The following is a 25,097-nucleotide window of genomic DNA, read 5'->3' on the forward strand; positions in this document are numbered from 1 at the left end:
TTGGAAGATATGTCAGAAGTCTTGTTACTTGATCTCTGATCTATTTTATACAAAGGAAGAAAAGAGGGAAAAGGGGGGAGGCAAAGTAAGCCTTTAAACAGCACCTACTGTGTGCCAGTTATCATGCTAAGCATTTAGTAATTATTATCTCATTTAAGCCTCACAACAATCTTAGAAAGTTAGTGCTGTTACTGTGCCCATTTTCCACATGAGGAAATTGAGTCAGATAGAGGTGAAATGAGGTCCCTTCCATCTCTGGATATCCATTCTTAGGTCATTTAAGTTCTGTGCCTCAGTTTACCTACTCTGCAAAATGAGAGGGCTGGCTTCTGAGGTCTTTTTTAGAGCCGGCTGGGAGCTCCCAGGATGATCCCTTGATCTTGGTGAGCTACAAAGTCTTTCGTTAGTCAATGTGAGACCTCTGAGAGATGGTTGCATTGTAGCAATGACAACTACCTCAGTGACTCCCAATTTTATAGTGCTCTGAGGGCTGCAGAGCTCTCCCCTCACAGCATCTCTGCGATGCCATTCCTATTTTACAGATGAGAAAACTGATGGATGAAAATACTTGCCCATGTATGGTAGCCTCATTAGTAGTGCGATAGGTTGGTTCCCTTGACAAGGCCACCTTTCTATCCATTATCTGTCTCTCTATCTAAGGTCCTTCCACTTCTAAATCTTATCACCCTATACTCCTTTAATCCGTGTCTCATTTTGCTTATCCTGTCATTCCATTTCTTCATTCATCCCTTCTCTCTGTCCTCACCTCTTTCACATAGGACCCCAAATTTCTCTCGCCTCTTTAGGTGGTACAAGGACTACGAATGCTGACCTCCAGGTGGCCAGAGGGACCTGCCCACCATTACACTGCCTTTCCTGTGATGGTGAACAGCCACCATAGAGCAGCTACTCAAGACCCTTCAGGAAATGAGCCTAGGAACTGGACAATAGGACAGGGTGATGGATTGAGGGGTGTTAAATTAAAAACCAAACTGGTTGGGCTCCAGCTGCCCACTAGGTCTGAGGGCCAGCTGCTCCTGCCCTGCCTGGGATGCTGAGTCTTTCCAGGGTTCCATTGCTGCCTTTGCCAAAAGGGAGCCGACCCCCTGCTGAGCCTGAGCTAATGCCTCAGGTGTGCTGTGCAATGGTACGGTCCCTGGCACTGTCTTTTCCAAGGGCCCGCTGCTCCCTTCTCAGCGGAGCATTCAGTTTCCAAGTTACAGTGACCTGCCAAGTTGGAGGGAAAATGGGTTGAGAGAAGCCAAATATTTGCAAAAAGCAAATCTCTCTCTCCCATGCATATCCCACACCCTTTGTTGTAATGATCCAATGGTTCATCCTCAGAAATATCAGGGTCTGGCTGTCAAGTCTCAAAGATGAACTTCCCAAGGGACCGTCTCCTCCAGGTATCACCTTCCATCTTCCTCTCTCCCCAGGGCAAATGCCAGAAAGGCTGGGGCATCAAATACCAGCCCTGCACAGACACCAAAGCATGTCCACACAGGGCATCTTCTGGGTGTACTTGTCCCCGGGAACCACTCACTTGGTACTTCTAACTTAAGTTTCTCCTGCTTGTCAAGAGTTTCAGCCTCCCCCCTTTCTGTTTGTTAAAATCCCAAGCTTGCCCTGGACGCATTTATCATCAGATGTCAAACTTTTAATCTGGGGACAGAGCTACGAAATTGGTATTGTGGCTGAATTCAGCCTAAGTGGGTTAAGAACCCCACCTTCTGACCTGAATTACCTAATTTCTCTACAATCAGGTTATTTCTGCCCTCAGTCATCCCAGGACCATAGACAGTGGAGGACCCAATCAACTGGTATTTCTTCAGTCTTGTGTCTTTTTTTTTTTTTTAAATTATTTATTAATTTAAAAAAATAATAGATTCAAATTTTCAAAATATATGCAAAGATCATTTTTAATATTCACCTTTGCAGGGGCAGCTAGATAGCTTAGTGGATAGAGCACCAGCCCTGAAGTCAGGAAGACCAGAGTTCAAATCCAACCTAAGACATTTTAGCTGTATGACCCTGGGCAAATCGCTTAACCCCAATTACCTCAGGGGGAAAAAAAATCACCCTTGCAAAATCTGTTCCAAATTTTTCTCTCTCCTTTCTCCCCCTAGAGAGCAAGTAATCCAATAAATGTTAAACATGTACAATTCTTCTATATATATTTCCACATTTATCGTGCTGCACAAGAAAAATTGTCAAAAAGGAAAAAAAAAATGAGAAAGAAAACAAAAAGCAAGCAAATAACAACAAAAAAGGTGAAAATGCTGTGTTGTGATCCACATTTAGTCCCCATCATCCTCCCTCTGTGTGCAGATGGCTCTCTTCTTCACAAGTGTATTAGAAATGGCCTGAATCACCTCATTGTTGAAAAGAGGCACAGCCATCAGAATCAATCATCATATAATCTTGTTGCTACTGTGGACAATGATCTTGTTTCATTCAGTATCAGTTCCTATAAGTCTCTCCAGGTCCTTTTGAAATCATTGTGTTGGTCGCTTCTTATAGAACAACAATATTCCATAACATTCATATACCACAACTTATTCAGCCATTTCCCAACTGATGGGCATCCACTCAAGCTTCCAATTTCTCACCACTCAAAAAGCAGCTCAAAAAGGGCTGCTATAAACATTTTGACACATATAGGTCCTTTTCCTTTTTTTATGATCTCTTTGGGATATGGGCCCAATAGAGACCTTAGTCTTATGTCTTAACAAATCCTCATCATCTAGGTTTCCTAATCCCTGTGATTCAAAGTTGTGTTCTTCTAAAGCAAAACTTCACTTCCCGGGCTTCACATCTAATCTACCTTAACCCTCCCTCCTTTCAGTCTTTTTCCTTTCTCCAGCTTTCCTATCCATTGGGGTCTCTGGAACTCTTATCTGTGGTTAATGAGCTCACCTTTTCCCATACACACCAAAATATTTTTGTAGCACTTTTTATAGTAGCAAAGAACCAGAAGCAGGTACCACTGGGGAGTGCCAGGCCAATTGTGGCTGCTGAATAGTGTGCTGTAAGAAATGGTGACCACAGAGAAGCACAGAAAAATTATATGGGCTGATGCAAAGTGAAGAAAGTAGAATCTGGAAAATAATTTTTACCATGATTATAACAATGCAAAGGGAAAGAAAAATAACCAACAAAGCAAAAATTGAAACTAAATGCTGTGAAATTATAGTGAAAAATTCATCCCCCAAGAAGGCATCTAAGAAAATACATTTCCATCTTTTTTACTTGAGTGGGGGGACCATGGATGTAGAATACTGCCTATGACATTGGACTTTTTTGATACATTAGCTGGTTTTGTAAGAATTTCCCTCTCTTTATTGTCTATCTCCCTCCTTCCCTTCTTCTCTCTCTCCCCTTCCTCTCCTTCTCCCTCTCCTTCTTGTCCTCCCCCTCTCCACCCCCCCCTTCTCTCCCTCTTTATCTCTCTCTGATTCTCTCTCTCTGCTCTCTGTTTCTCTTTCCTTTCATCACTCCTTTTATCCCTCCCTCCTTTTCTCTCTTTCTCTCACAGTCTTGGTCTCTGTCTCTTTCTGTCTCTTGTCTGTCTGTCTCTGTCTTTGTCTCTCCCTCTTCCTCTTCTTGTCTCCTTCTCTCTCTATTTCTTTCTCTCTGCCTTCCTTCCCTGTCTCTCCCTCTATCTGTCTCTGTGTTTCTATCTCTTTTTCTTTCCATCCCTCCTCTTCTCCCTCCCTCCTTTTCTCCCATTCTCTCATGGTCTTGGTCTCTGTCTCTTTCTCTCTCTCTTTCCCTCTATCTCCCTTCCTCCTCCCTCTTTCTCTCCATTTCTATGTCTTTCTCTTTCCCCCCTCTCCCCCACTTAAGAGAGAAGAATTCATAAAGAAATATGTGATGTAAAAACATGTCAGTAAGCTTACTTTCCTCATATCTCTTTATGCATCTTTTCTTTCTTCTTGATCTCTTGGAAACCTGGATTGTCCAGAAGACACTGGACTCTATGATATCTTTAGGGCTAGCCTCTTCCTTATCCCAGTAGAATTCCTTGAGAGCAGACACTTTTGTTTTTGTATTCATATCTGCAGCACCCAGCACGCTTAATTAATATTTGTTGAATTGAACTGAATCGTTGGTCTCCACATTCTTTCTCCCTTTACTCACTGATTGAGTTTGGCTGATTGATTATCTCTAATGGTGATATGTCCCCCCTCCATTCTGCCATGACCAATCCCTCTACTTATATTCTTTATTATCTTCCCTCCCATCTCCTTTGGTAATTTATCCTTTGCATCATTCCAAACTCAATCTTGGTCTCTCTTTATCTACCCCTACTTCCTACAAACATGCCTTGCTTTCTCCCCCAAATCCTTAAAAAAGTCTTCACTCAACCCTACTGTCCACTCAAGCTACATTCTGATCTCTTCCCCCTTTGATAGTCAAACTCCCTAAAAACAGTTTATATTTATTGTCTCCATAGTCTTTGCTTCCCAAGAGCCTCGCGATCTGTTGCAACCTTCCTTGCAACATCACTACTCAACTGAAACTCTGACATCAGGTCCTAAGACCTTTTCTAAGTTTTCATTCTCTTTGTTCCCTTTGTAGATTTTGACTCTTCATCCTACCCCTTGGCATTGTGATCCTCTTCTTTCTTGGTGATCTAACTTTCTTCTCAGCTACTTTTATGGATCATTATTCATTTTCTGCCCCATTGTACACCCACATACATGTGGTATCCTCCAAGGCTCTGTTCTGGGCTTCCTTCTCTCTCTCCAATTTTTCCCCATTGATAATCTCATAAACTCACATGGATTCAAGCATTAAGTTTATGTGGATGAATTATCAAATGATATATTCAGCCCTGATGTCTTTCCTTACTTTTAATTCTATTTTTTACCAACTGTCACTTGAATTTGGCTAGCATCTCAAACCTAGCGTTTACCTCCAAACATCCCTACTTCAAATTTCCCTATTTCTCTTAAGGTTACCACCATCCTTCTAGTCACTCCAGGTTTGAAACTTTGGATTCTCTTCCCTCTTCTTCAATTCCCACCCTCCCATCTCCCATCCAATGTTGCCAAGTTCTGTGAATTCTACTTCCCCAAGATCTAGACCTCCCTTGATTCCACTCAACCAATCAACACATTGTTCATCCTTTCCCCAAGAGGATCAGTGACATCACAAGATGACATCTTGACTCATTTATGAATTAGATTGAAGAGACGCAGAGTTGCATGGAGTCATAAGCTTCACTCTCTCTTTCAGAGTTATCGAAATCCAGTCAGGATGACTGGTGAAGGCCTGGGATGCAATGGATGACATCTTCAATGTCTGAACAAACTCTTAAGAGCCCCACAGAGCTTCTCTATCTGCCTTCATGGCTATTGGAACAAATTGTCCTCATCTGCCCATTCCACTGGAGAGTCTTCACTTGCTTGAGTTTGAGGCTCATTGGTAATCCTCAACCTAGTTTCACTCACCTGCTGAAATGGTTTTACCTGGATGTGACCACTGTATGTGCCACAACTTCTTGGAGTCACATGTGAGAGTTGGGTGAGATGGTCCCTGAGAGAAATGATTATTTCTCTCATATTATTGAATTAGGACTAAGTTTTCCCCACTTTTTGTTTCCTCATTCAGAAATCAGCCCCTTGTAGGTTATTCAGTCAGCATTTGAAGGATATTATTAATAGAGGGATCTGATTAACTTTCTCCTTAATCTTGTTCAGACCTCACCCAAGTGGGGAAGTCCTTGGTATTCTATCCAGACTTGAGTGGAGGATAGAAACTTTGTCTAGATTGCCCAAAGCTGGGAGTAGTCCGGGAGTAAGAGTGGTATAATCAAAGTCACATTCCTCCAGCCCCTCAGTAGAAAAGGTCCACCTTGCATTATAATATTTACTCTTCTCATTATTTGTTAACCAATTAGAGTTGATTACTGCCTGTTGGCAATATCTAGTCTTCTGAGGATATATAAGCATCAAGTGGCCCCCAATGACCATCTTCTTATTAATTAAGGTACTTAAAAATTCTGATTGATTGACCCATTCTAGGTCCCTGTCTCTCTCTCACTCTCCTTCCCCCCCCCCACCTGTCCCCCTCACACACAAGAGCTGATGTCTTCCCATCAGAAGTGTAAATGCTTGGTTGAGGCAAGACTTGGTCCTAGCATTGACACTTCTCCTTAACAAGGTACGAAATACTCTTGTGATATTGACAAGGATTACAGATCTCTTTTCTTTGGCTAGGTCTTTAATACTTTATTATAAGACTAAATTAATTCATATTATGATTAATTAAACCAGGTTCATACACCTGTGTTACCTTTGGATTTAACTTTGAACAAGAGATTAAGACAGACACAGGTAGAAATGAGAGATGGACAAGACAAGAAGCTAGCCTGACACTTCTCCCAGTTCCTCTCAAGAATTTTCACATTGTCTCCACCAGCTCACTCCATCCCTAGGGTCCTTTCTTCTGACTGGTGGACTCTTCTTACAGCTCCCTCTAAAGACTAATTGTGTTGGGAGCAGCTAGGCAGTGCAGTGGTCAGAGCACCAACCCTCAAATCTGGAGGACCTGAGTTTAAATCTGATCTCAGGCACTTAACACTTCCTAGCTGTGTGACCCTGGGCAATTCACTTAATCCCAATTGCCTCAGCAAAAAAAGAAAAAGACAAATTGTGTCTTCTTCATTCCAACTTGGCTCCCATACTAATTCTCTCTACTGCTCTGCCATGATTCCTAGGATACCCTCTAAACCTTTCCCCTCTTTCAACCCCTTTTATGTGTAACTTTCCTCATTAGAGTGTAAAGTCATTGAGGGCAGGACTTTTTTTTTTCTTTTTGTATCTGTATTCCCAGCATTAAGCATAATCTCAGCACATGATAAAAGATGGCAGCCATTAAAAGCAAGGTATCCCCCAGGACTTTTTGGACTGGACCTCATGAAGATGACATTCTTTGCCTACTTGCTAAGCATGGAATCGTACTGACTTGCCATTTTGTAGTTTTTCTCAGTGTCTTTTCCTGACTTTAGGTTTTATATTTCTGTTAACTTCTATTTTTATTTATTTTTTATTTTTATTCCACTCGTCCTGATTTACATGTGGTCACTGGACCCAGCTGTCTCTGGAGGGGAAAGTGTGGCAGGTGACCTTGTGCAGCCCTCCCTCACTCATATCCAGTTCACTTTCATGTCATGGCATCCCCTCCCTAATGTCATGGACCTGTTTGAGGATGAAGGACATCTATCTTCTGTCTCTTATCCTTATCTAAAGATACATTCAGGAAGTAGCTCAGCCTATTAACAGGTTAGGATGAAACAATTAACATTAAATGACATTAAAAGGAAGGAGTCCAGGCCAAAGGAAGTCTACACCTTTTTAAGACTTAATCTTGTTAAGGGATTTTCACATCTTGTCCTTTCTCCCTTTGAGGTTACTCCTTTTACAACTTTTTTTGTTGTTGAGCCATTTTTAGTTGGTATTGGAGTCTTTGAAACCCCATGTGGTGTTTTATCAGCATAGAGTGGTTTGCCATTTCTTTCTCCAGTTCATTTTACAGATGAGGAAACTGAGGTAAACAAAGTGAAGTGACTTGCTCAGGATCACACAGTTAGTTACTTCAAACTCGGGTCTTCCTGACTCCAGGCCCAGCAATTGTTCCACTTTCCAACTAGTTGCTCCTTTTACATTTTAAGGAAGGAGATCTTAAGGGAACTTAAAGGCCACCTAGCTCAAGGCAGTTATTTTGCAGCTGAAGAAACTGAGACACAGAGAGTTAAGAAATGTGCTAACAATCACAGAGACGACCCAAGGTCAGTGTTAAAGGGGGGAACCTGACGCCAGGTCCTTTGACTCCCTAGCTGGGCTCTATCCACAATAACAAGCTGTGTCTCAACATTCACCCAAAACTATCTATTATTTGTCATCAAGGCCAGAACAAAGTGGTCATTGGTAGCATTCAGTGAAGACTCAGGACAATGACTATACATATTCTATACCTTCTCTACCTCATGCTTGGATGGACTTATTGTTTCATCGGTAGCCAGCCCTGTCAGGCTTATCTGGTGTGATTGTTGCAGATGTCACCCTGTAGTCTTCCTTTCCCCTTGAGAGAGCAATTTAATTTAATCCAATTCAACTAAATAAATTTAATATAACACCTTTGGAATCTAGTGAGTGTTTATCAAGCACTTGCTTTGCGCTAGAAGTCAGGCAACTGGGGTGGGAAAAGGTGGTAGGAGGAGGGACTATTAGAGATTGAAGGCTGATCTTAATTGGAGTCACCTGAATTTAGGTCCCACCTTTGTAAATCTGGTCTTGTCGTTTAGTCATGTCCAACTCTTCATGAACCCATTTGGGGTTTTCTTGGCAAAATATTGGAGTGGTTTGCCATTTCCTTCTCTAGCTCATTTTACAGATGAGGAAACTGAGGTTCATACAGCTACTAAGTGTCGGAGGCCAGATTTGAGCTCAGGAAGATGAGTTCTTGACTCTAGGCTGAAGCTCTATCTGCACTCTATCTGCTGTGTCACCCAGCTGCCTGGAAAAAAATCATTCAATCTTTAAATGCCCTAGGCAGTTTTCTTACTATTAAAAATGCAGAATAATTGCCCGCTTGAATTAGTAGAGGAAATTTCCTCTGTGGGAATTCCCAACATGGATAAAACCATACTTTTTTTTCTTCTTCTATATGTCAGGTACTGTGTTGGGGTTATAAGGGGGAAAAAATAATCTTCCCTCTAAATTAGGAGTTCTTATTCGAGAGTACATGGATCGCCGAGGAGGCCAAGAATAGATTTCCGAGGAGGGTCTATGAAATTGGATGGAGAAAATCTATCCAATTGGTTTCCCTTGCCATTTTATATATTTTATTTTGTGCATTTAAAAACATGATTCTGGGAAGAGGTTACAAAAATATGCTCTAGATAATCTATGTAATTTATCACTGGAAAACAAAAGTCTTAATAATCTTTATTTTCTTCATCATATATGGCCACCACAGATGGTGGGTGTTAGGTTTTGTATTCTGTCATGGGATGTATCCTTGTCAAGGGGGCATTCGTTTGGTCCCGAGGCAAGCATGTTCTGTCTTTCTCATCAAGGAAAGAAGGTTGGGTTTAAAGTTAAGGGCCCTGGGTTTGAATTCCAGCTCTCCCTCCCTCTACCTGTATGATGTAAGGTAAAAGTTATTTCAATCTAACTTTGGATCTGAGTTTTCTCATCTGTAAAATGAGACGATTGAACTAAGTGACCTCTTAGCCCTCTGGATCTGTGACTCCCAAATCCCGCTCCAATCTTGTCTTTTACTTCATTTATCCCAGAAAAATAGAATATGTCCCCTGCTGTTCTTTCTCTCCCCCTCCTATGCCCTGGTCCCCACTTCAGTGCAGCAGACATTAGTGACTACTTAGTATTCAGAGGATGGCCTTCCTACACAGACTTGCTCCTACATGTGGTCGTGAGCAAGAATTTGGTAGAGCGTGCCCAGCAAAGTATGTTCGATTAGTTTTACTGTACACCTGCCCACACAGTATTTGAGGTTCCCAGAATCTCCGTGCAATTAGTCATTTATCTTACAGTAACCTATCAGCACTGAAGCAAAACTTTCCCAGATCGCTGTCAGATTAACTGGGTCAGACTATGACTCTGTTGGCCTCCTGTCTCTCCCCCAGATTCCAAGAAACCCTAGTAAAAGATTTTCTAAACCCCAATCCCTTTATGTTTTCTAAAGGGGGAGGGCAGAGAAGAAGTGGGATCACATCCTGGAATTCCCCTCCCCTCCTTCCAAGTTGATTCTGACCTCAACCCTCAATGCTACTCATAAGCAAATAAATTCGAAGGTTTTTTTATTGACACTCCCACAATGTACAGGTGCATATATTTTGAATGGCTTGAATGGCTAATTTATATATGCAAATAGGTGCTTTGCCTACCCTGAAACAAGCAGTTGTCAATTACCTAGTTTCAATTTTCATCCTTACACAGGTTTCACATGATTTTGGTGTGGCCAATTGACCCTCATGCTAAGAGCATTCCATCTCTGCATCCACCTTTGGATGTAATGAACTCTTTCCTTATTTCCACTTCTTAATCTCCTGGATTCTTTCAAATCTCCATCTAAATTTATTATTATTGTTTTTGTAGAAGTCATTTATTTTTTTTCCTTTTAAACATATTTCCATATTCATCATGTTGTGCAAGAAAAAACAGATCAAAAAGGGAAGGGGGGAAAAACATGAAAAAGAAAAAAAAAGACACCAAACAAACAAAAAAATGAAAATACTATGCTTTGATCCACATCCAATCTCCAGATTTCTCTCTCTGGATTTGGTTAGCGTTTCCTCCCGAGTCTATTGGAATTGCCTTGAATCACCATATTGTTGAGAAGAGCCAAGTCCATCCCAGTTGACCATCACATAATCTTGTTACAGTGTACAATATTCTCCTAGTTCTACTTACTTCACTCAGCATCAATTCATGTAAATCTTTCTAAACTTTTCTGAAAGTAGCCTGCTTACCATTTCTTATAGAACAATAATATTCCATTACATTCATATACCATAACTTATTCAGCCACTCCCCAACTCATGGGCATGCACTCAGTTTCCAGTTCCTTGTCACTATAAAAAGAACTGCGACAAACATTTTTGCACATGTGAGTCCTTTTCCCTTTTTTATTATCCTTTTGGGATACAGACCCAATAGTGAAATCTCCACCTAAACTTATGAGATTTTCCCATATTTTTGGTTTTTTCTCTTTCTATTTAGATAACCTATGTTCTTATTTGTTCTTGTTTTCTCCATAACAATGTTAGCTCATTGCAATTAGAGATCATTTCATTTTTTGTACTTCTACTCAAGGGTGTGCTAGTAAATGCTTAACAGCCCATCCTTAGAAAAATTGTACCCCAAAACACATTTAAATTTAATATGTATTATTTCAACCATGTTTAACATATTGGATTACTTGCCCTCTAGGGAAGGAGGTAAGAAAAAAGGTCGGGGAAGAGGGGGGAGAGAATTGGAACACAAGGTTTTGCAAAGGTTAATGTTGAAAAATTATCCATGCATATGTTTTGAAAATAAAAAGTCTTAATTTAAAAAAAATGTGTATTATTAACATTCAAATTTTTTATTCATTTTAAACTTAAATAAAAAATGTCATACATGGATATAGCACAACAGAAAATGAGAATTCAATATTGAAACTATGAATCTCTATTTCACAGTTTACTTATTAAAAAAACCAACAACCCTATATAACAAATACTATCCACTGTTTTTAAAACTATCCTATTTTTCTGAGCTTCATTTTAATTTTTCTCAATCAACAAAACATAAATCAATTTTTGAATTGTAGCATTTGCAGATTTGCAAGATTGTAAATGCTTATACTGAAAATTTAACCATAGTTAGGTAAGAACTTACTCCAACACATTCCTTCTTATATTCCTAAGACTTAGTACAGTCCCAAACCACCTGTAGAGACTAGAAGCACTGATTGATTCATTTTATATAAATTTATGCACAAGTTACTTGTTTTGTCCTTTATGGAATATAAAACCCTTGAGGTCAGGGACTATTTCTTTTATGTCTTGGTATCAGCAACACCAGGGCAGCTAAGTAGCACAGTAGATAGAACACTGGGCTTAGAATCACAAAGATTCATCTTTCTAAGTTTAAATTTGGTCTCAGACACTTATTATCTGTGTGAGCCTGGACAAGTTGCTTTATCCTGTTTATCTCAGCTTCCTCATCTGTAAAATGAGCTGGAGAAGGGAATGGCAAACCACTTTAGTGTCTTTCCCAAGAAAATTCCAAAAGGGAGTCATGAAGAATTGAATATTACTGAAATGACTGAACAACAACAATAACAGCCACCAACACCTCATAGAGTGATTTAATAGTAGTTATTTAATAAATGTTTGTTGATTGATTGAAGTTTAGGTCTGTAGCCAAAGCTTTCTTTGCTCAGCTTCTCTTTTCCTTCTTTGGTTTTCTCTGAGCGCTCACTCTGTACTCATGATTTATGTTCTTACTGATTAATATGCTTTCCAACACCCTGCCCTTTCTTTTTTTTATCTTTTAGCATTCATTAAAAAAAATAGTTCTAAATTCTCTCTTTCCTTCTAGTCCCATCCTTACTCATCGAGAAGTCAAGGAATAGAATACTCATTATACTTGTAAAATCATGCAAAACATTTCTCTATTAGCCATGAGGGTAAAAAAAGAAGCAAGAAATATTAAGTGAAAGAAAATGCGTTTTTATCTGCACTTAGATTTCATCGGTTCTCTTTCTGGAGAAAGATGGTATTTTTTCATCATGAATTCTTTGGAATTATCATAGATCATTGTATTGGTCAGGGTAGTTGAGTGTTTCACGGCTGATCATTATTACAATATTGCTATTACTCTATTCAGTGATTTCAGTGATCTCCTGGTTCTGTTCTCTTTACTTTGCATCAGATGATATAAATCTCTCAAGTATTTCTGAAACCATTCTGCTTGTCATTTCTTATAGCACAATAATATTCCAGGCACTAGGTGTGCATAGATGAATGCATAGATGGACAGACAGACAGATGGAATTTCTGCTAAGCACTATGTCCCTGAAACATTGCTAAGTAGTATGGATAAACACAACTTGTTTAGCTATTTCCCAACTGATGGGCATCTAGTAGTAGATGCTACTAATCCGATAGATAGGAAGTGGTATCTCAGATTTATTTTAAGTTGCATTTCTTTAATCAGTAATGACTTAAGAGTATTTTTTTTTGGTATGACTATAGTTAGCTCTGCATTCTTCTGAAAAGTGCCTGCTCTTTTGACCATTTATTATTTGAGGAATGGCTTATATTTTTATAAATTTGGCTCAGTTCCCTATATATTAGAGAAATACATTTTTTATCAGAGAAACTCAACTGTAGAAAAAATTCTTTCCCCCAGCTTTTTGAAATTCCTGCTAATTTTGACTGCATTTGGTTTTATAAATATAGAAACTTTTTAATTTCATGTAATAAAGATTATCCATGCTACCTCCTATGATCCTCTCTATCTTGTTTTGCTCATAAACTTTTCCCTTATCTAATGATTTGACAGGTAAATTTTTCTGTGGTTCTCTAATTTACTTATGATACCACCCTTTATGTCTGAATCCTGTACCCATTTTGACTTGACTTTGTTACATGGTGTGAGATATTGGACTAGGCCTAGTTTTTGCCAAACTGTGCTTTCCCCTTTCCATGTCCTAAATTCAAATATCTATAGAGCTTCTCTGAAATTTAGTACCAGGTGTCAGAATTGAATCTGCCTGCTGGGCCGATCATAAAACCAAGAGATGAAATAAAATGGGAGATATGAAGAAAAAGGCCTGGATTTCAAGGTCCATTTACACCCCGCTTTTGTGCACTGCCTTTGATACATTATCCTCTGGGAAGGCAGGAACTGTATCTTCAAGGATTCTCTCCAGTACCTAGAGCATGTTGTGGGAGCACATAATGCTTTCAATAGATGAATGTAAGATTTAAGCTTTTTCCCATTGATGTTTGACTCTGTTCTCTCAAAAAGTTTTTTGTTCAACTTTTCCAAATTTAGTAGTTGGAAAACATTTGTCTTTTTTTTTTTTAAACAAGGAAAAGTTGGGACAGATAGTTGATAGAATGATAGATGGGCATTTGGAAAGATAGATGGTAAATGATCGATATTTAGACAAATAATAAGTGGATAGTTGATAGAAAAAATGGCATATTGATGATAATGAATAAAGGTTAGTTGAATGATAGAGCAAAGATAGATGAGAAATAAATAAATATGGATAAATGATGGATGGATGGATAGATGGATGGATAGATGGATGTATGAATGCATAGAGAGATGAATGGATAGATAGACAAATGGAATTTCTGCTAAGCACTATGTCCATGAAACATTGCTAAGTAGTATGGATACAAATACAAGGAAGCAAGACCAAACCTGCCCTCAAGAAGCTTCTATCTAAGGGATGGCAGAGCACAACCATGATTCCTGACATCCTCTGTACCCATTATCTGCTCTCTATCTCTTTTCCTTTTCTCCTCCTCCATAAAGGAAATATCAGGGACTCATTAATTGAATAGATGGAGGGGAAGGAAATGTGAAGAATTGGAATGTCAGATTTGGATGGGGAAACTGAGGTACAGAGATATGAATCATTAACTATAGAGGGGATAGAGGATTGGATCAGGAGGAGGGAAGACTTGGACTCAAATCCTTCCTCTTATATTTACTACCTGTACAGTGACAACGGGCAAGTTGTTTCATTTCTCTGGAACCTCCATCTCCTCATCTGTTAAATAAATTGTAACAGGGTAATTTAGTGGAAAGGAAAAGGGGGAAAGTATCAAGTGCCTACTATGTATCTATGTATCTATCTATATGTATCTATATTAAGGGCTTTACAAATAGTATCTCATTTGATCCTCACAACCATACTCTGGAGCTTAGAAAAATGAGATAGACAAAAATTCAGTGACTCAACAAAGATCATACAACAGGTAAGTGTCTGAGGCTAGATTTGAATTCAGGTCTTCCTGCTCCAGGCCTGGGGCTCTATTGCTGTATAATTTACCTGCCTCAAGGTAAATTACCTGCCACCTAGCTGGCTCAAGTTAGATACCCCTGATTTAAGAAGCTGAGGTCAGTATTGTAAGTGAGTGATAGACTCAGTCGGAAGCGTTCTTACCCTGGAAGATAGTGGCCTGGGACAAAGGCTCATTTTTCTCAGGCTAGTTAAACTCTAATAAACTACACCCTACTTATCTACTCCAAAATTGTGATACTGAATCCTCTGAAAATCTGTTATATCATAGAATGTACGCTCCCTGAGGCAAGATCCATTTCATGTTTGTCTTTGTAGCCCCAACATCTGGTGCCTGACACATAATAAGTATTTAATAAAAGCTTATTAATTGATTCTTCCTCATTCTTAGCTGCATAGCAAAACTGGAAGAATGTGGTCAAGTGAAAAGATGGGTTTTATACAGCTTGCTATCAATGAGAGTGCACATGGTTTTCCAATTCAATCTGATCCCACCTCTTCTTCTCACTCCTGCACCCTCTGGAGTCAGAAAGACCTGAATTCTGACCTCAGATACTTACTAGCTGTGGGTCATCCTGAGCAAGTCATTTAAACTCCATCTGGGAAGTGGATTTCTTTGACAAAAAGACCTGAGTTTCAATTGATAAATGATGGACAGAAGCAGCTACACCCAAAGAAAGAACACTGGGAAACGAATGTGAACTATTTGCATTTTTGTTTTTCTTCCCGGGTTATTTTTACCTTCTGAATCCAATTCTCCCTGTGCAACAAGAGAACTGTTCAGTTCTGCAAACATATATTGTATCTAGGATATACTGCAACAGATCTAACATATATAGAACTGCTTGCCATCTAGGGGAGGGGGTGGAGGGAGGGAGGGGAAAAATCGGAACAGAAACGAGTGCAAGGGATAATGTTGTAAAAAAAAATTACCCTGGCATGGGTTCTGTCAATAAAAAGTTATTATTAAATAAAATAAAATAAACTATTAAAAAATAAATAAACTCCATCTGCCTCAGTTTCCACAACTAAAACATAAAAATAATAATAGCATCTACCTCAAATGTGATGAACAAATGAGATAATACTTGTAAAGCACTTTAGTTCAGTGTCTAGCACAAAATAGAACTTTATAAATGCTTTTCTCCCTCTCTCCTCATATATAGCAACACACTGATGATGCTCATTGAGTCACCTGATGAACCTCTTGTTTTAATCTGGGTTATGTCAGTTTCTTTATATCTACTTTTTTTGGTTTCAATAAGAATGGCTAGGTCAGTCTCTTTGGAATCAGCATGGATATGAATCAGAAGGGCTTCATAGTGTTCTAGAACTTGGTACAATCAGAACATCATAATCTCTGATCTGGGCAGCCCCTTCCCTATCAACAAGACCATGGAGATAATTTTGTTCAGTCTGCTGGGGACCAACATTCAACAAGGCATAAAATTGACAAATACGGGGACCTAAGCCGTTCCTTGGTGTCATGGAGGCTATGCTGGGGAGATATGACCAAGGACACTGATGACATGTCTTGAGTGTGCAGGTGGCTGTTTTATTCCTTGCCTCGAGTTGCACCTCAAAAGATCATGAACAAAGTCATCTCCATGGTCACATTCATCATAGACAAATGTCTATATACATATACATATATATGTATATATATGATAAGCTATATAATATATATGAGGTAAAATGGAGATAAAATAAAATAGATGAGATAGAAGATATATAATATAAATACAAGATATATGAAATATGATATATATACTATATGTAACGATGTATGTGTGTATGAGATATCTTGTTAGAGAGGAGTCTTTAAAGATGGTTTGTATTCCAAACTTGAAAATGTTTTATTACTTTTTGATATAATTTATTTTTATTTTTTCTGAGAGGCAGGATGGCTTAGTGGATAGAGAGCTGCTCTCGCAACCAGGAAGACTTGGGGTCAAGTTCTCTCTCAGGTGCACACTGACCGTATAGCCCTGAGCAGATAATTTTACTTTTCAGGTGCTTTCTAAGATGTTAAATTGCAGAGAAGTTTCTATCCTGAATTGGTAGAGAGAGTTTCCTCATCCAGGGAGTTCCCTAGACCAAAGAACCCACAGGTTCAGTCTATCTTTGGATTTTGCATCTTCATTTCCAAATCCATTTCTCTTCCCTCCCCTGCCCAGTGAGTCATAACAATACAGTTTTGTTTTTTTTAAGAGAAGAAAAAAGGGAATTTTGGGGAAACCAACCAACCAACATATCTACAATGTTTGACAGTACGTACAATGATCTGTACCCATTGTCTCTCCTCTCTGCAAAGAAAAAAGGCAGGGACATCAAATGCTATTATTCTCCTTAATCATAAAATAACAAGCACTATATATCCTGGGACCATATGTGCTCTGTAAGCAGTGTGCTGGAGCCAACTCCAGTGAGCTGGGATTGATAAATTTTCAGTGTGAACATTTATTTACACCTTGGAAATTAGTAAATCTCTACAATTATTCTACAAATCAGGGCTTGGTTTATTGTTTTGTTGATTATCTAGACTTAAGAATATGATAGAGAAAATTTTAATAATGAGGATTAAATGAAAGACTGTGTCCTTGATTCAGATCAGTTCCAATGATCTTGTGATGAAGAGAACCATCTCCACCCAGAGAGGACTATGGGAACTGAGTGTGGACCACAACATAGCATTCTCACTCTTCCTGTTGTTGTTTGCTTGCATTTTGTTTTCTTTCCCAGTTTTTTTTTCCTTCTTGATCCAATTTTTCTTGTGCAACAAGATAACTGTAGAAATATGTATACCTATGTTGGATTTAACATATATAACATATATGAGTCTACCTGCCATCTAGAGGAGGGGGTAAGCAGAAGGAGGGGAAAATTTGGAACAGAAGGTTTTGCAAGGGTTGGTGCTGAAAAATTACCCATGCATATGTTTTGTAAACAAAAAGTTCTAATAAAAAAAATAAAGATTGTGTCCTGCAGAGCCAGTTATTAAATATTTACCTGCACATTCATTATATGTCCCTAACTATTTATAAAAGTTTTCTTGTGCATTTCTGTCCATCTGTATTGCTGTCTGTTTCTCAATCTCTATCCTCTCTGTATGTCTCTCTGTCTTTGTCTCTCAGCAAAACTATTATTGGTATATGTGCAATCCCATTCTCAAAGATTTTAGAGAAATGAGAAAGGGAAAATTTGCCTTCTGAATTTGTTTTCTTTTGTAATAAAAATTCCATTTGTCATCTTTTCCAATCTTTTTTTAAAAATCTTTTTTATATGAAAGATAATATAGCATAATGGAAGGGTTCTTAACATTTTTTTTTGGTCAGGGACAGTCTGGGAAAGATATCATATTTTCATTATTTTATTATTATTTATCAGAATAATGTTTTAAATGCATTGCTAAAATATATAGGATGAGAAAGGAAACCATACTGAAATTAAAATGTAACTTTTTTCCCATCCAACTTTACAGATCTCCTGGAATCTATCCACAAACCCTAAGGGCTCCATGAAGCCCAGCTGGGGAAACTTTTGCTATAGTAGAGAGAACTGGTCTTGAAAGAAGGAGTTCCTGGGTTGAAATCCTGCCATGGACACAAACCAGCTGTGAGACTGGGAAATCACTTAACCTCTCAATTTTTAGGCACCTCTAAGTTATGGAGGCAATGACTGACCTGTATTAGGGGAAGAGAGACAGAGAGATAGAATCAAAGTGATAGAGACAGGAGACAGACAGAGACACAGAGAAAGACACAGAACTAGAGACAGAGAGACTGAGAGAGAACATAGAGACAGAGACAGTGACTCAGAGAGCGACACACAGAGAGACTGAGACAAAAAAAAGACAGACATAGAAACAGAGACAGAGAGATAGAAACAGAGACAGAGACAGAATCAGAATTACAGAGACAGAGACAGACAGAGACACAGAGACAGACAGAATCATTTATAGAGACAGACACACACACACACACAGACAGAAAGAGAAAGACAGACAGAGATAGAAACAGAGACACAGAGTCATAGTGACAGAGAAAGACACAGAAACAGACAGAGAAACAGCAGAATATAGAGACAGAGACAGAGACTCAGAGAAAAACATACACACAGAGACAAAGACAGAAATGGAGAGATAGAAACAGAGACAGAGACAGACAGAATCAGTCACAGAGACAGAGACAGACAGAGACACAGAGACAGACAGAATCAGAATCACAGAGACAGAGACACAGACAGATAGAATCAGAATCACAGAGACAGAGACACAGAGACAGACAGAATCAGAATCACAGAAACAAAGACAGAGACACTGAAAGAGAGAGACAGAGACAAAATATAGAGACAGAGACTCAGAGAAAAATATACACAAGAGACAGAGACAGATAAAACAGAAGAGATAAAAACAGAAACAGAGATAGATAGAATCAGAATGATAGAGATAGAGCCAGACAGAGACATAGGGAAAGACACAGAAACAGAGAGACAGAGACAGAGATTCAGAGAGAGACACAGACAGAAAGAGAAAGACAGACAGAGATAGAGATAGAAAGAGACAGAAATAGAGGCAGAGACAGAGAGATAGACAGAGATAGAAACAGAAACAGAGAAACAAAGAGAGACAGAAACAAAGAGAAAGATAGTTTCCTCAGCTGGGAGTTCTACCACAATCTTTCAGATGTCAGGAAAATAGACTCTGGAATGCCGGCTGTGAGAAGAGGTCTGGAAGTGGTAGGATTACTCTCCTGGTCTGCCACGCCATTCTGTGTTGATAAGAGAGATGGGAGAATTGGTGGCTTCCAGATGTATCCCTGAAGATGAGACACGGAGAATTAGGAGTGTCGTAACAGGCACTTTGTACGTGGCTGCCGATTGATGGATTGAGTGAATGAAACGAACCCGAACACAGATGAGCGAGGGAGAGGTCTGAAAGGGAGGACGTGACAGGTGTTCCGAAGGCTGGATCTGTCCCGGTAGAGACACTGTTCAGATTGGATTCCAGGAACTTACTAAGTGGATGACCACAGCTAAGTCACTCCATACCTTAAGGGAATCTCAGTTTCTTCATCTGGAAGTGGGGATGATCCTGTCCGCCCGCCCACTCTGAAGTTGCCTTTGCTGTCTGATCCGCCACATCACGCCCTTTCTACCTGAGGAACTTTCCCAGAGTTCTGTTCTAGGTCCTCTTCTCTTCTATCTCTGTAGTGTTCTCTTAGTAACCTCATCTGCTCCTGTGGATTTATTAGACATCTTTTATGGACATCTCTATACAGATGTCTCTCAGATCAAAATATCCAGTCCCAGTTTCTCCCCATAACTTAAGACTATCATGGAGATGATTTAAACTCAACGTGCCTGAAAGTGAGCTCAACAGAAAATAAAGAATAGGTAACATATAATGTTAGAAAGATTCACACACACACACACACACACACACACACTCAGAGGGAGAGACAGAAACAGAGACAGAGAAACACAGAGAGAGACAGAAATGCAGAGGGACAGAAACACACAGAGAGACAGTGGCAATAGACTAAACCATACAGAAATACCTGGGTATGCCTGTTTACGATAGAACATAATAGTATGCTCAGACCCAAGGGACTGCTGAATCTCACTGCTGCTTCCAGCAAGAAGACGACCCTATGGTCTAAGCTACCTGTGTGCAGACTTGTCACCGTAGCTCCCAGTGCATCTACAGCTACTGCTTTGTCACCCACCCATTGCCAACAGGTTTTTGACATGGATAGAAATGTTAAAATGTTTTGGTGATGTGTTTTGATTCATGCTTAAATTGGATTTAAAATGGTGACATAAATAATAGAAGATAATTTTATGTAACTTAACAATTTAATGTAGTACGATATATAACACATAACATACCATGATATTAGATAACATGACATATGGTATAAGATGATGTGACACAGCATGACATTAAGATAATATAACATCACATCATTTATATGATAGGATGTGTGACATAATATATGATTAATATAATATAAGCTAGAAACCTCCCCTAGCCCTTTCCTGACTTCCCCACTTCCCTATTTCATCTTCTCAGTTTCTCAGCCCTGTAATTTCTCAGCTTTCTCCTGGATTCCTCACTCTCCCCCATTTCTATGGCCAAGGTTGCCAGATGTTGTTATTTTTACTTTGATGACATCTTTCACATCTGATTCATTCTAACACAGCAGCTACCTTAGTAGAGTTTTTTTTTTTTAATCACCTCTCACCTAAAATATTGCACCAGCCTCCTTACTGGCCTCCCTGACTCCAGGCTCTCTCTACTCCAACATCATTTTCCTGAAGAGCAGATCTGATCGTTTGATTCTCATACTCAGCTAACTCCAGGGACTTCCCATTGTCTTTAAAAATAGAAATATAATAATAAGTTCCTTTGCTTAGCGTTGAAAGCTCTACACAACTTAGTGCCAACTTACCTTTTCAGCCTTCATCATTTCCCTCTTTGGTGCAGCCAAACTGGTCTTCTCTCTGCTCATCACACACGACAAGTTATGTCCTGAGTCCTTGCCTTCATTGGCCATCCCTCCTCTTGGAATGAATTCCTTCCTTAATTCCATCTGATGGTATCTCCCTCTCCTTTGTAAGATGCAGCTGAAGCAACATCTTCTGCATGAAATCCTTCCAGACTCTCCCAGTTCTTGTCCTCTGCATCCCTTGAATTTAACCGTTTTGTGCGTTTGTATTTATTATTTATGTATTGTATTATTATTTATTGTATGGGGCAGCTAGTTGGGGCAATGGATAGCATGTCTGACCTAGACGTCTTCCCGAGTTCAAATCTGGCCTCACTTACTAGCTATGTGACTCTGACTAAGTCACTGAATCTTTTGCCTCAGTTTCCTCATCTGGAAAATGAGCCGGAGAAGGAAATGGCAAACCCCTCCAGTATCTCTGCCAAGCAAACCTCAAATGAGGTCACAAAAAATTGGAAACAGTTTCAACAACAAAATACTTATTCAACTTAGACTTTTGCTGTCCTATTCCTTTGTTTTCTCCATTAGAATATAAGCTGCTTCATGATATTTGTGGAAATGTGAACAAAAGAATTGCACAGGCTTGATATATATTGGATTACTTGCTGTTTAGGAGGAGGGTCAGGGGAAGGGAAGGAGAAAAATTTGGAACACAAGATCTTGCCAGGGTGGATGCTGAAAATTATTCATGCATATATTTTGAAAATTAAAAGCTTTAATTAAAAAAAAACTTTTCTTCAGAACTAGGAAATACACTTTAATTAAAGAAAAAAGCGTACACATCTCCCCCTAAAAGAGTGTAAGCTGATTGCATGATAAATGTGGAAGCTTGTATAGAAGAATTGTACATGTTTAACATATATTGGATTATTTACTATCTAGGGGAAGGGGGTGAGAAAAAGGGAGAATTACAAATTTGGAACACAATGTTTTGCAAGGATGAATGCTGAAAACTATCCATGCATATATTTTGAAAATGAAAATTTTAATTAAAAATATTTCTTCAGGACTAGGAAATACACTTTAATTAAAGAAAAAAGCGTACACATCTCCCCCTAAAAAAGTGTAAGCTGATTGCATGATACATGTGGAAGCTTGTATAGAAGAATTGTACATGTTTAACATATATTGGATTATTTACCATGGGGGGGGGGTGAGAAAAAGGGAGAATTACAAATTTGGAACACAATGTTTTGCAAGGATGAATGCTGAAAACTATCCATCCATATATTTTGAAAATGAAAATTTTAATTAAAAAAATATTTCTTCAGGACTAGGAAATATATTTAAATTTAAAAAAATTTACACATCTCCCCCCCCCCCCAAAGAGAGTATAAACTGATTGCATGATAAATGTGGAAATATGTATAGGAAAAGTGTACATGTTTAACATATATTGGATTACTTGCCTTCTAGGGGAGGGGGGTAAGAAGAGAGGGAAAAAATTTGGAACACAAGGTTTTGCAAGGGTGAATGCTAAAAACTAACCATTCATGTGTTTTGAAAATTAAAGTTTTAATTAAAAAAAAAACACCATTTCTTCAGGACTAGAAAATACATTTTAATAAAGAAAAATTGGAGAGGGGGCAGCTAGGTGGCACAGTGGATAGAGCACCAGCCCTGAAGTTAGGAGGACCTGAATTCAAATGTGATTTCAAGACACTTAATACTTCTTAGCTGTGTGACCCTGAACAAATCACTTAACCCCAATTGCCTCAGAGAAAGAAAGAAAGAAAGAAAGAAAGAAAGAAAGAAAGAAAGAAAGAAAGAAAGAAAGAAAGAAAGAAAGAAAGAAAGAAAGAAAGAAAGAGGGAGGGAGGGAGGAAGGAAGGAAGGAAAAAAGGAAGGAAGGAAGGAAGAAAGAAAGGAAGGAAGGAAGGAAGGAAGAAAAAAAAGAAAGAAAAAAAAAGAAAGAAAAATTTTACACATACCCTAAAAAAAGAATATAAGCTGCTTACATGATAAATATGGAAATATGTATAGAACTGCACATGTTTAACATATATTGGATTATTTGCTATTTAGGGAAGAGGTCGGGGAGAGGGGAGGGAAAAAACTTGGAATACAAGGTTTTCAAGGGTGAATGCTGAAAATTATCTGTGTATTTTGTGTGTATTGTGTGTATTTTGAAGATAAAAAAAATTATTGTTTTTAAGAAATGCTTTCTAAAGAAAGGCAAGTGGATCATTAGATAAAATAATATTAGGTGAATTGCCTTACTTCCCATTTTGATTATACAATATTAAACATCTGGATGAAAATTGAAAAATAAATCATCTACATACTTAATCTTTTTTTTTTTATTAATGCTTTTTATTGACAAAGCATATGCATGGGTAATTTTTCCAACAATGACCCTTGCAAAATCTTTTGTTCCAAATTTTCCCCTCTTTCCCCCCACTCCCTCCCCTAGCTGGCGGGTAGTCCAATACATGTTAAATATGTTAAAAATACAGTTAAATCCAATACATATTTGATTTAAAAAAAATAAAACTGACAAGTTTAAAAAACTAAAATATTTAAAAAATTAATTAAAATTAGAAAAAATTCTTAAAAGAATATAAGCTACTTATAATTGGGGTTGTCTCATTCTTTTGGTTGACATCTTAAGTACCTAGCACAGTACTTTGTATTCAGTAGGCATTTAATAAATGTTTGTTGATTCATCGTTGATTCATGATGCAACCATATCCTGCTGGCTGGCTGTTCCTAGGTGTTCAGATGCCTAAAGCTCTTTGTCAACCTCAAGAGGCCTCAGGAACCTACGTCAGCTGTTGGTGGCTCCACCCAGACCTGTCAACAAGGCTGTTAGCTTAAGACCTCCCTTGGTCTCACTCTTTCTAGGCAATCCTCTGCCAGCCCCTAGGGAGCTTGTTAAGTTAAAACCTTCTCCAGAACTGAAGAAGCAACCCCACACCTGAAAAATCTTGACCCCTGTGGTTTGTAGTGATCTTGTGACCAGGGTAGGTGTTTATTATTATTATTATTATTATTATTTTGGCAGGATGATGCTTATTAAATCAATGTCCTGGCCTGACTTTAGCCTGGGCAATTAATAATAATATTCTTCCCTCTTTAATTTCCCTAGTTAAACAGGACCTGGAGTTCTTGTTCCTTGTGTGGCCCTGAGCATCTGGGTAATGGTTCTCTAGGTGATCTCCCCTAAGCATGTCTCCTTCAGCCATGGGGGGAGATGGCTCTATACACACATTTGATTCCTACAAAAGGCTTCTGGGTAAAATAGACTGGGCAAAGAGAGTTTTTCCCTTCTTTCTTGCAAGGTACCATCACCCCCACTGACCTTTCCTGAACGCACAGGTGCTCCAGTATTAGGTCTGTACACCCCCTTAGGGCCTGATACTTGGCTCCTTCTGAATGCTTTGTCTTGGCAGGGACACAGGAATAAAATGGTTAGGCTGTTTGGGTCTTAAGATGGAGAGTCTCCCAGGCCAGCAAGCAGAACTTGGGCTTCCCATGGTCCTGAGGATGACCTAAAGAGAGGCAGAATGCCATGGGTACCGCCCTTTTTTTCTGCTCCACCTCCTTCCTTCCCTCTTCTCCTCCCTCCTTCCCAAAGTCTGAGTCAATCATTTACCTGGTCTCCATTCTCAGCGTCACCTGGGCTGGCTCAGTGACCTGGACAAGATGTTATGTTTCTCTGCCCTTTGGTTGCCCCATCTGTAAAATGGGAGTAATCAACCTTTCCCCATCACCCTGCCCCCAAGGATCCCGAGAAAGGGGAAGGAGATGCTCTCCCCAGGGGAGAGGCAGAAGGAGACAACTCCCTGGACTAGTGCCTCGGGGGGGGGGGGGGGGGGGGGGGACTTAAATTAAGGAGAAAGTGTTGTTCCCGACCCAGAGGGAATTGGGAATGTTCCCTACCTACTTCACTGCATGGATACAGAAGTGAAGTCTTTTTTGTTGCTGGTTTGATTTGAGGTGTTAAGTTTTGTATCCTCCAAAGAAAGGATCCTTTCCAGAGTTATCCACCTGACTCTCTGGGGTTTCCCTATCCCCCTCAATGACTCA

The sequence above is a fragment of the Antechinus flavipes genome, chromosome 6, assembly GCF_016432865.1.
Source record: "Antechinus flavipes isolate AdamAnt ecotype Samford, QLD, Australia chromosome 6, AdamAnt_v2, whole genome shotgun sequence".
NCBI classification, from domain to species: domain Eukaryota; kingdom Metazoa; phylum Chordata; class Mammalia; order Dasyuromorphia; family Dasyuridae; genus Antechinus; species Antechinus flavipes.